The sequence below is a fragment of the Oryx dammah genome, unplaced genomic scaffold (assembly GCF_014754425.2).
Source record: "Oryx dammah isolate SB20612 unplaced genomic scaffold, SCBI_Odam_1.1 HiC_scaffold_3, whole genome shotgun sequence".
In the NCBI taxonomy this organism is placed as follows: Eukaryota; Metazoa; Chordata; class Mammalia; order Artiodactyla; family Bovidae; genus Oryx; species Oryx dammah.
The window spans coordinates 22,642,204-22,655,995 of NW_024070187.1; positions in this window are offsets into that span (position 1 = coordinate 22,642,204).

The window sequence follows — 13,792 nt, forward strand, 5'->3', positions numbered from 1 at the left end:
ATATATTTTAGGCTGTTTTCTTTCCTCTCTTGTTGCTTATCATATAATGCAAGGTGTATTAATCATAGCATTAAGTTACAAGATACTGAGCAGAAACCCCACCCAAGGAGTTTATATCATTTTATAGAGAAAAGGTGTTTGTGTGGTGCTATATTTAGGATAGTTTTTTCATGTTTGCCACCTGATGAGAAGGGCTAACTCATTTGAAAAGACCCTGATGCTGGGAAAGATTGAAGGTGGGAAGAGAAGGGGATAACAGAGGATGAGATGGTTGAATGGCATCACCGACTCAATGGGCATGAGTTTGAGTAAACTCCAGGAGATGGTGATGGACAGGGAGGCCTGGCATGCTGCAGTCCATGGGGTCTCAAAGAGTTGGACACAACTGAGCGACTGAACTGAACTTTTTCATGTTAGGCAAGTGTATGACTGTGTTATTCTAATTGGAGATTGTATTGGTTTAAGGATATGTGTATGGGTGCAAAATTGACGAAGGGTGAACTGTGATGGTTTAATGTGTTAACTTAGGTAGGCTACTAGTTATCTAATTGAACACTCATATAGGTGCTGGTGAAGGTATTCCATATATGCTGTTGACATCTACATTAACTGAATTTAAGAAAAGGAAATTATCCTCAACGATGTGGGTGGATCTCATCCAATTAGTTGGCAGACTTTACAGGCAAATACTGAGGTTTCCCAAAGAAGAAATTCTGTCTCAAGACTCTAGCAGAACTGAAGCTGGAGAGCTTCTACCTTGTGGGCCTGCCCTACAGATTCCAGACTTGCCAGCTCTTGTTAACTGCATGAGCTGAGTCCTTTCAATCAGTCAGTCTCTCCCTGTGTCTGTCTCTCTTGCTCCCTCTGTACGTATACGTACACATATGTGAAACTGACTGAAAATCATAGTGGTAAAAGCATACTTTGCCATTAGAAATGATGCCTACTACCTGCAACAAGATCCAGAGAAGTGTCACCTTGACCTGATACTAACTGCAGGATCATAGAATAGCCTAACCGGTTGCACCCCTGAACAGGGCCGCAGACTGGCCATAAATGGGTCTCCTTTGCCAAAAGTTCCAGGGAGTGTCTCATAGCACAAACTCGGGTTTTTATATTTGTATAGGGCTTCCCTGATACTCAGTTGGTAAAGAATCCACCTGCAATGCAGGAGACCCTGGTTTGCTTTCTGGGTCAGGAAGATCCGCTGGAGAAGGGATAGGCTACCCACGCCAGTATTCTTGGGCTTCCCTTGTTGCTCAGCTGGTTAAGAATCCTCCTGCAATGCAGGAGACCTGAGTTCCATCCCTGGGTTGGGAAGATCCCCTGGAGAAGGGAAAGGCTACCCACTCCAGTATTCTGGCCTGGAAGTCGCAAAGAGTCGGGCAACTTGCTCCAATTTTCATCTCAGTTGCAAACTCTGCCCTTCATTGTTCTCCTTAATTCTTTGCTTGTTTTTCTTGGACATAAATTTTTGCTTCATGTCTTTCTTGGACATGAATGTTTTGCTTTACTTCACATTGTGCAAGTGTAAATTAATCCAATTACTGCTCAATCCAGCCACACAAAACAAAGTCAGTGTTCTACCAGTCTCCTCTGGAGGCTTCTCTTTAAAATATCCAGAGAATATCCCCTGCCCCACATCAGTGTCTCTATTCCTGTGCTCTTTAGAAAACATCCAAAACAATATTATTTTAGGACAATAAATAAGTCGCTAAATTTTATTCATACATTAAACCATATATTGCTTAATTTTTGAGGATTTTGGACCAGTCATAAAAGTATATATTTGAAATCATTAGTAAAAGATAGCACCTCACTAGCAGACCTAAAAATTGTCCACATTTTCCTTTGTAGAATAAGATTAGAAATTTATTGTATGAATTACATTGCCTCTTAATGGTGGAAATATATGTTGCTTAGACATAGTGTTTTTAGAGCCCAGTGAAGACTCCACTTCTATATGAAATGTGGTACATCAGCTAGACATTGAAAGATGGTCAGGACTTTTCTAGGCAGTGATAGTGGTAAGGACATTCCAGACCGACAGAATGTCACCTTCAAAGACAGAAGAGATGTGAGTGTATAGTTAGCAGAGCTGGTCAGAGCATGATACTGCATGTGTGATAGGACATTGAGTTGAGGATAGGACTGTGGGGAAACTCAGACACTGCAAAATTGATAGATCTTATCCTGCTTACTCCTTGGAAGAAAAGTTGTGACCAACCTAGATAGCATATTCAAAAGCAGAGACATTACTTTGCTGACTAAGGTCCATCTAGTCAAGGCTATGGTTTTACTAGTAGTCATGTATGGATGTGAGAGTTGGACTGTGAAGAAAGCTGAGTGCTGAAGAATTGATGCGTTTGAATTGTGGTGTTGGAGAAGACTCTTGAGAGTCCTTTGGACTGCAAGGAGATCCAACCAGTCCATTCTGAAGGAGATCAGCCCTGGGATTTCTTTGGAAGGAATGATGCTAAAGCTGAAACTCCAGTACTTTGGCCACCTCATGGGAAGAGTTGACTCATCGGAAAAGACTTTGATGCTGACAGGGATTGGGGGCAGGAGGAGAAGGGGACGACAGAGGATGAGATGGCTGGATGGCATCACTGACTTGATGGACGTGAATCTGAGTGAACTCTGGGAGTTGGTGATGGACAGGGAGGCCTGGCGTGCTGCCATTCATGAGGTTGCAAAGAGTCGGACACGACTGAGCGACTGAACTGAACTGAACTGAACTGATCCTGCAGTTAATATGAAGTCATGGAAAGGTTCAATCCAGAGAGGAGATGTAACAATATAGGGAGATAATACAAAGCTACAAGAGGTCAAAACTAATTAGGAAGTCATTGCAACAGTCCATATGAAAAATGGTGAGCCACTCACTTCCCCAAACCAGAAACTCGAGTCATCCTCAACTTCTCCCTCTGCCCAACTGAAACTGTCACTAAGTTCTGTCAGATGACCCTCTTAATAAAAGCTGAATTTGTCCTCTTCTCTCATCACCATTACCACATCACTGAAATATGATGAAAACCAGCCTCAGCTCCTATCTGAGGATCCAGCGCATGTTGGAAATCTGAGAGGGTGACTCATTTTTCATCCTGTCTTCCCTCTGGGTGGAGCCTGTGTTCCTTCACTGCCACAGGCTGTATCTAGGGTGATCTGAAGACACTGGGTGGTGCTTAAGCATTCTCTGGGAAGAGACTTGCATCAGTGTAAGAGATAACAATGAGGAAGGAAGGTCGTGGAGTCTTGGTAGAGAAGACGTGTGACTGTCTCAGCAGTCATGGAGGCAGTGGGAAACAGAACATGTGACAGCAGAGAAAAGCCCCAGGGAGAGTCTAGAGAAAGCAAGATAAATCACGTTTTGAAAATAACAGTCTACAAGTAGGTTATTACAGTCCAGAATCATGCAGAAGGGTAATAAGGTAGGAAGTTAATCCATCTACTGACAATTTTATTTGAGGGTACAATCACAAAATGAAGGTAAGGATTGTACTGTTGAATTGGAAGATAAATTCATAATAAGAAACAATAAAACTGGCTTAAAGACTGAATCATTGGACTATTGATAATGGCAATTTATGATAATCAGGGCTGGCACAAGCACTGAATATCTAGATAAAAGATATAGGAAAAAAATAATGGAATCTTTCAATGTAAGATGAAAACAACATAAAAATAGAATTTTATGATGAGCATATGTAGCCTTCAGGAGAATAAATCCTTGGATTTTCTAGAAGATAAGAGAAGATGAGTGGAAAGTAATTTTGCAGTTTTTGTCATCTTATATGCATAAAATGTCACCAACATTATTTAATTTAGCAGGTTATCTTTTAATGAATATAAATATTTTAATATCCTGAAAGTTTTCGTATATGATGTCTGATCCTTTACTATTGATTTTCCTCATAAGTTCTTGTATTTCCCAACTATGTGTTTTGGTACCATGGGACATGATCAGGAATCTGGGGCTTCCAGGTGGGGTGAAAATGAGTATAATTTCAACTGGCATCATTGTCTTCCAAAGTCACAAAGTTTCACTTTTCAAAATCAGACAGTTCTTTTATCCATGATAATTCTTACTTTCAACCTTCCTTTTATGCCATTAAATATTTTGCTAGGATCTCTCAAAAAATGTAATTTCTAAGAGCAAAGAGACAGCGAGTAATGGCAAAGGGAACATCCAAGAAAGGAAACCAGCATGAAAGAGTGAGAAGCTCAGTGGTTGAAACAGAAGCAAAGGTTCAGAATTTGGGCAAACACAGATACTATGTGCAGAGGAATAGAAAAAGTCATAAGCATGTAGTTAATTACTATGACCATCCAACAGAAGAGGGGAAGAAGGGGGAAAGTCAAGCTGTAGACAGAAATACAGGATGTAGGAGCCGAAAAGAAGAGTAAATCTAGGCTGAAGGCCACCAAATATCAGAATGAAGGCATGAAATCAGGGCAGACAAAAAATCCATGGTGATTAAAAACTCAGGGAAGATAATGTACTTCCTTTCAGAAATTAACTAACCAGGGTTTACAGATAAAAGCAGGTAACATGGCTGGAAAAGACAATGAACTGGTAAGAAAAAGAGAATCCTGAAAAAAAATGGGTGGATTTGGGTTTCACCTCATATATCTGCTCCTGGACAGAGGGCAGCAAATAAGGGAGAGGAAGTTAAGGCCAGGGCTCTTAGGAATCTAGAAATATAAGTTTCCAAATGCTTAAAATTATACAGGTTACATTTGCTTAGGTTTTCTGACACCTTGATTATATCAGTATTTCATGCATATGATTTGATATCTAAGCTACCTGGAGATGTTATCTGACTGAACCTGAAAAAGATGCCTCTTAATGAAGGTGTGAAGCTTTCCAGGTGGCAGAGTGGTAAAGAATCTGCCTGCTAATGCAAGAGGCACAAGAGATGCAGGTTCGATCTCTGGGTTGGGAAGATCCCCTGGTGGAGGAAATGGCAACTCGCTCCAGTATCCTTGCTGGAAAATTCCATGGACAGAGGAGTCTGGCAGGCTACAGTTCATGGGCCCTTAAAGAGCTGGACACAACGGAGCAAATGAGCAAGCAAATCAAGGCAGGATAAATGGAAAATTTCATTTTCAGCATAATTAGAAACAATGAAAGTTAAGGGAAAAGTAATTTTTATGGAAGATATATACCATTTTTTTAAATTAAAGGATTTTTAAAATGAGTTATTTCATTACCTCTGAACTGAAAATTCTATTGAAATTGTTACTTTTTCTAATTAGAAAACAGATAAAATATTCTTTACAAAGTAAATAATATGCAAGTTTGTCTAATAATCCTTCTTGGCAATCAAGATTTTGATGGATCTAATAAAATCTGATTATTTGCTAAGCACTGCAAAAAAATAATTTAAAAATTCAACTACTTGCACAGAAAGTTGCCAAGTCTCTTGTTTATTAGGACCTTATTCACAGTAGTTATTATTCTACTTTTTATTATCAGTCTGGAGAAAACCAAGTAGATACATTCAATCTTCATTAGTGGCAAACCAATTACTATCAACTTTGGGACCCTTTTGTTATGAATTATCATGATATACCATAAAATTATAGGTGATGGAAATTTACAAAGCCAGAACAAGCAAAGATAATTGAAATAGACCTTAAATACAATGTGTTTGATTGTATATGTGTCAATACTAAATTTTATTTTAGTAATCTGATAAAGCTAGCTAGTTTTATACCTTTGGATCTAGAGTGTTATCTAGAAGTATCAGTTAACACTTTTTTTTTTTGGTATTTATATGCCATTTATTGTGTTATATTTGGAAAAATCAGCAAGATATCTGTGGTAGTGGTAGTAAGATATCTGATTAGTGGTAGTAAACTAAGGAGATGCCTAAACATGCACACTCAAATCATGGGCAGATAAACGAGCTACTAAAGGAAAACCAGAAGCAGATCTAAGTCATTATGGGTTTTATGAAAAAGATAACTTGCCAATCAGAAAATTAGGGTTGTTTCATACATAAAATTTTGGTGCTGAATAAACTAATTGAATATTTGGGAAAATAAAACTATTGCATCTGTGTCTCCATAACTTTCTTCAATATTAATTTCAGATAAGTTAAATGTTTACACATTCAAAGACTGGGATAGAAAATGTCATCAAATTCTTAGAAAATGTTATGGAAGACTTCAAAAAAATTTCGGAGTAGAGAAGACCATTTTAAAGATGAAATGAAACCAGATTGATAATTTTGACTGCATAAAAATTAAAATGCTGCTGCATGGCAAAATGCACCACATGCACCTTTTTTCAGGACATCACTCAAATGTTATTTCATTGATATCTTTGGTCATTCTGTTTAAATTATAACACGTCTACCACTCCACCTGCCCTCTGCATTGTCGGTTTCCTTCCCCTGATTTCTCTCCTAATGTGCTATATGTTTACCAAGCTTTCTTGTTTATTGTTTTTCTAACACTATCAGACCTGATCGAGATGGGAAAAAAATTTTAACCATTAAAGAAATATTCTCCATTGAGAAAGTATTTCACCTATCTATCTATCTTTCTATCTGACTAGTCTATCTCTTATCCTCTCTCCACCTAGTCCCACACATACTCTTTTAATCCAGATTCCACAATGTTCTTTGCTTACTCCAGTGTAGCATTTATAATAAAACAATGCCCTTCCCAATTTGTAGTCAATGGAATATGCCAACGCATTCAGAAAAAACAAAATAAAAATATTAGTGGTTCTGGACAGGAAGTGGATTTATACTTCCACTTGGAACAACTAAAAGTAGACAAAATATAGGAAAGAATGATATTCAGAAATTGAACTTCAGTCCATAGTGGCCAGTGTGATCACATTTGTAGGGCAGAATACTGAAGCGGAGAGAGTTGCACAGAAAAACAATTTCAGGATTCTGTAAGAAGTCCCCAAGTTTTCACTGCATATTGCTCACTGTGAGCATGTGAGAAAACTGCCCAGTCAATCAGTTAACACTTTTTAACCAATGATGCTTTAGGTGAAATCCTGGCTTAAGAACCAGGGTTAAAAAGGAAAACCAAAAGCAATCCTGAACACAATTTCCCAAAACAATTAATGTGTGTTTGTTGTGTCCCTATCAAATTACCAATGGCATTTTTCACAGAACTAGAACAAAAAAATTTTTAAATTTGCACGGCAAAACAAAAGACCCTGAGCAGTCAATGCATTCTTGAGAAAGAAAAACAGAGCTGGAGGAATCAGGCTCCCTGACTTAGCCACAGTCATACTATGAAGCTGCTGTCAAGACAGTACGGTACTGACACAAAAACAGAAATATAGATCAATGGAATATGACAGAAAGCCCAGAAATAAACCTGTGTACCTATGGTCAATTAATCTACTACAAAAGAAGCAAGACTATACAATGGAGAAAAGACAGTCTCTTCAATAAATGATCCTGGAAAAACTGGACAGCAACATGTAAAAAAATGACTTTAGAACACTATTTTTACAACACAAGAATAAAATCAAAATGAATTAAAGACAGACCTCGTTAAGTGCAAGACCAGATACTATAAACTCTGAGAGGAAAATATAGGCAGAAATCCTCTTTGACATAAATTGAAGTAACATCTTCTTCAATCCATCTCCTAGTTCAGTTAAGTTCAGTCGCTCAGTCATGTCCGACTCTTTGCGACCCCATGAATCGCAGCACGCCAGGCCTCCCTGTCCATCACCAACTCCAGGAGTTCACTCAGACTCACGTCCATCGAGTCAGTGATACCATCCAGCCATCTCATCCTCTGTCGTCCCCTTCTCCTCCTGCCCCCAATCCCTCCCAGCATCAGAGTCTTTTCCAATGAGTCAGCTCTTCGCATGAGGTGGCCAAAGTACTGGAGCTTCAGCTTTAGCATCATTCCTTCCAAAGAAATCCCAGGGCTGATCTCCTTCAGAATGGACTGGTTGGATCTCCTTGCAGTCCAAGGGACTCTCAGGAGTCTTCTCCAACACCACAGTTCAAAGAATCAATTCTTGAGCGATCAGCTTTCTTCACAGGCCAACTTTCACATCCATACATGACCACTGGAAAAACCATAGCCTTGACTAGATGGACCTTTGTTGGCAAAGTAATGTCTCTGCTTTTGAATATGCTATCTAGGTTGGTCATAACTTTCCTTCCAAGGAGTAAGCGTCTTTTAATTTCATGGCTGCAATCACCATCTGCAATGATTTTGGAGCCCCCCAAAATAAAGTCTGACACTGTTTCCACTGTTTCCCCATCTATTTCCCATGAAGTGATGGGACTAGATGCCATGATCTTCGTTTTCTGAATGTTGAGCTTTAAGCCAACTTTTTCACTCTCCTCTTTCCCTTTCATCAAGAGGCTTTTTAGTTCCTCTTCACTTTCTGCCATAAGGGTGGTGTCATCTGCATATCTGAGGTGATTGATATTTCTACCAGCAATCTTGATTCCATCTTCTGCTTCTTCCAGCCCAGCATTTCTCATGATGTACTCTGCATATAAGTTAAATAAGCAGGGTGACAATATACAGCCTTGACGTACTCCTTTTCCTATTTGCAACCAGTCTGTTGTTCCATGTCCAGTTCTAACTGTTGCTTCCTGACCTGCATATAGGTTTCTCAAGAGGCAGGTCAGGTGGTCTGGTATTCCCATCTCTCAGAATTTTCCACAGTTCATTGTGATCCACACAGTCAAAGGCTTTGGCATAGTCAATAAAGCAGAAATAGATGTTTTTTTGGAACTCTCTTGCTTTTTCGATGATCCAGTGGATGTTGGCAATTTGATCTCTGGTTCCTCTGCCTTTTCTAAAACCAGCTTGAACATCAGGAAGTTCATGGTTCATGTATTGCTGAAGCCTGGCTTGGAGAATTTTGAGCATTACTTTACTAGCGTGTGAGATGAGTGCAATTGTGCAGTAGTTTGAGCATTGTTTGGCATTGCCTTTCTTTGGGATTGGAATGAAAACTGACCTTTTCCAGTCCTGTGGCCACTACTGAGTTTTCAAAATTTGCTGGCACATTGAGTGCAGCACTTTCACAAGCAGCCGAGAAGAGATACCCCACGTCCAAGGTAAGAGAAACCCAGGTAAGATGGTAGGTGTTGCAAGAGTGCATCAGAGGGCAGACACACTGAAACCATCTCCTAGAGTGTATTGTAAATAAAAATAAAAATAAATTGGGCCTAATTAAACTCAAAAATTTTTGCATAGCAAAGGAAACCATAAACAAAATGGGAAGATAACCCACACAATGGTAGTAATATTTGCAAGTGAAGCAACTGATGAGGGATAGTCTCCAAAAAATCCAAACAGCTCATGTGGTTCAATATTAAAAAAACAAAAAACCTAATCAAGAATTGACAGAAGATCTAAATAGGCATTTCTCCCAAGAAGACATACAGATGGCCAAGAGGCACATGAAATATACTCAACATCACAAATTATTAAAGAAATGCAAATCAAAATTACAATGATCTATAACCTCACACCAGTCAGAATGGCCATCATCAAAAAACCTATCAACAATAAATACTGGTGGTGTGGAGGAAAGGTTACCCTCCAACACTGTTGGTAGGAATGTAAATTGGTATAGCCACTATGATGAATAGTATGGAGGTTCCTTAAGAAACTGAAAATAGAGCTACCATATGATCCTGCAATAATACTCCTGGGCATATATTTGGAGAAAAACACTTTTCTAAAAGATACACACTCCCAAATGTTCATTGCAGTGCTGTTTACAATAGCCAAGACATGGAAGCAACCTAAATGTACATGAATGAAAGATGTACTGCTGCTGCTGCTGCTAAGTCACTTCAGTCTTGTCTGACTCTGTGTGACCCCATAGACGGTAGCCCACCAGGCTCCCCCATCCCTGGGATTCTCCAAGCAAGAAAACTGGAGTGGGTTGCCATTTCCTAAAGATGAATTGCTAAAGAAGATGTGGTACATATAGAATATTAGTAGAATATTACTGAGCCATTAAAAGAATGAAGTGATGCCATTTCCAGCAACATGGATGGACCTGGAGATTATCTTAATAAGTGCAGTAAGGTCAGAGAAGACAAATATCACATGATACTGCTTATATGCAGAATCTTAAAAAAGATACAGATAAACTTATTTACAAAACAGAAACAGACTTGCAAACTTAGAGGACAAATTTATGGTTACCAGCGGGGAAGAGTAGGGGAAGGGATAAATTGGGCTTTAGGATTGTACAGACAGATACACTTAAAATAGATAACCAACAAGGACTACTGTATAGCAGAGAACTCTATTCAATACTGTGTAATAACCTAAATGGGAAAAGAACTTGAAAAAGAATAGATACATGTAAATGTATAACTGCCAGGTGTTCAAGCTGGATTTAGAAAAGGCAGAGGAACCAGAGATCAAATTGCCAACAACCTTTGGATCATAGAAAAAGCAAGAGATCCAGAAAAACATCGACTTCTGCTTTACTGACTACCCCCAAAGCCTTTGACTGTGTGGATCCCAACAAACTGAGGAAAATTCTTCAGGAGGTGAGAATACCAAACCACCTTACCTGCCTCCTGAAAAATCTGTATGCAGGTCAGGAAGCAACAGTTAGAACTGGACATGGAACAACAGACTGGTTCCAAATTGTGAAAGGAGTATGTCAAGGGTGTATATTGTTACCATGCTTATTTAACTTCTCTGCAGAGTACAACACGCCAAATGCCGGGCTGGATGAATCACAAGCTGGAATCAAGATTGCTGGGAGAAATATCAATCACCTCAGATATGCAGATGACACCACCCTTATGGCAGAAAGTGAAGAGGAACTGAAGAGCCTCTTGATGCAAGTGAGAGAGGAGAGTGAAAAAGCTGGTGTAAAACTCAACATTCAAAAAATGAAGATCATGACATCTGGTCCCATCACTTCATGGCAAATAGATGGGAAAACAATGGAAACAGTAACACACTTTATTTTTCTGGGCTCCAAAGTCACTGCAGATGGTGATTACAGCCATGAAATTAAAAGACGCTTGCTCCTTGGAAGAAAAGCTATGACCAAACTAGACAGTATATTAAAAAGCAGAGACATTACTTTGCTGACAAAGGTCTGTATAGTCAAAGCTATGGTTTTTCCAGTGGTCATGTATGGATGTGAGTGTTGGACTGTGAAGAAAGCTGAGCACCAAAGAACTGATGCTTTTGAACTGTGGTGCTGGAGAAGACTTTTGAGAATCCCTTGGACTGCAAGGAGATCAAACCAGTCAATCCTAAAGGAAATCAGTACTGAATAGTCATTGGAAGGACTGATGCTGAAGCTGAAACTCCAATACTTTGGCCACCTGATGTGAAGAATTGACTCCTTGGAAAAGATCCTGATGCTGGGAAAGATTGAGGGCAGGAGGAGAAGGGGACGACAGAGGATGAGATGGTTGGATGGCATCACTGACTCAATGGACATGAGTTTTAGCAAGCTTCAGGAGTTGGTGATGGACAGGGAAGTCTGGCGTGCTGCAGTCCATGGGGTTGCAAAGAGTCAGACAGGACTGAGTAACTGAACTGAACTGAACTGAAATGTGTAACTGAATTGTTTTGTTGTACACCTGAAATTAACACAACATTGTAAATCAACTGTTCTAGTAAATACGGAGAAGGCAACGGCACCCCACTCCAGCACTCTTGCCTGGAAAATCCCATGGATGGAGGAGCCTGGTGGGCCGCAGTCCATGGGGTCGCTAAGAGTCGGACACGACTGAGCAACTTCACTTTCACTTTTCACTTTCCTGCATTGGAGAAGGAAATGGCAACCCACTCCAGTATTCTTGCCTGGAGAATCCCATGGACTGGGAGCCTCATGGGCTACCACCTATGGGGTCGCACAGAGCCGGACATGACTGAAGTGACTTAGCAGCAGCAGCAGCAGCGGTATAAAATAAAATTTTAAAAATAAACTCTCTATTTCAACCAGTGTCTGAAGTGAGCAAGCCTGATCATTTAAGGTAAGAAATGGTAGCAATGCACTGTCATTTAGAGACAGTGGGTTCAGGCTCAGCCATCTTAGTCTTGAAAGACAGCTCTACTACTTTTATCAATGTTTTTCTTAGACACATTATAGAACATCTCTAAAGCTGATGATTTACAGTCAAGGTAGTTTTAGGTGTAGAGTAATTCAGATTCTTTTCCATTATAATTTATTACAAAATACTGAGTATAGTTCCCTACACTGTACAGTAGGTCTTGTTGGTTACCTATTTTATATACAGTAGTGTGTATATGTTAATTCAAACTTTCTATTCTAATTTAAAATAAAGTTTCATTTCCCATCCACAAAATAGATACAATGATATAGTGGGTATTTTATAAAATTGTAGGAATAAAATTGGTTAAGGCAAGCATGCATTTAAATCATTAGAATAATACCTGTTTCAAGTAACTATACAGGTTCAGTTCAGTTCAGTTCAGTCTTCTGTCATGTCGACTTTTTCTGACTCCATGAATTACAGCGCGCCAGGCCTCCCTTTCCATCACCAACTCCTGGAGTTCACTCAAACTCACGTCCACTTGAGTCGGTGATGCCATCCAACCATCTCATCCTCTGTCGCCCCCTTCTCCTTCTGCCCCCAATCCCTTCCAGCATCAGAGTCTTTTCCAATGAGTCAACTCTTCACATCAGGTGGCCAAAGTACTGGAGTTTCAGCTTCAGCATCATTCCCTCCAAAGAACACCCAGGGCTGATCTCCTTTAGGATGGACTGGTTGGATCTCCTTGCAGTCCAAGGGACTCTCAAGAGTCTTCTCCACCACAGTTCAAAAGCACCAATTCTTCAGTGCTCAGCTTTCTTCACAGTCCAACTCTCACATCCATACATGACCACTGGAAAAACCATAGCCTTGACTAGACGGACCTTAGTCGGCAAAGTAATGTCTCTGCTTTTGAATATACTATCTAGATTGGTCATAACTTTCCTTCCAAGGAGTAAGCATCTTTTAATTTCATGGCTGCAGTCACCATCTGCAGTGATTTTGGAGCCCCCCCAAAATAAAGTCTGACACTGTTTCCACTGTTTCCCCATCTATTTCCCATGAAGTGATGGGACCAGATGCCATGATCTTCATCTTCTGAATGTTGAGCTTTAAGCCAACTTTTTCACTCTCCTCTTTCACTTTCATCAAGAGGCTCTTCAGTTCCTCTTCAGTTTCTGCCATAAGGGTGGTGTCATCTGCATATCTGAGGTGATTGATATTTCTCCCAGCAATCTTGATTCCAGCTTGTGCTTCTTCTAGTCCAGTATTTCTCATGATGTACTCTGCATAGAAGTTAAATAAGCTGGGTGACAATATACAGCCTTGATGTACTCCTTTTCCTATTTATTATTTATTGTTTATGAGTTATATTGTTGAATTTACTATTATTATTTATAAAAAGCTAGAACTCAGTTTAATCAAAAGGGTGATGGAGTACTGGACAATGTTTTCCTAAGTCTTTGTCTATATCTACATAAATCATCACACTTTCTAATAGCTAGAGTGCCCTTGCTTTCCAGACTTGAAGGTTAAAGCTCATTGTGCTGGGCTTCATGTTTTCATCCAGCCATTACTTTTAAGTCTGAGACTACACCTCAGTTTCTCTTATATTCCTATCAGATTAAAAAATCCTTGCAGCTTGCTTTTCATTTTTTTTATAGAATCTTTAAAAGAATAGAAGTTTCTTATTTTGTGTTTTTTTAAATTTTTTGTAAAGTAGAGATCACCAAAAATTTTTATCATAGAAAAATCTAACAGATAAATGATTTTCAAAGATTTTGGGTCTATAATCA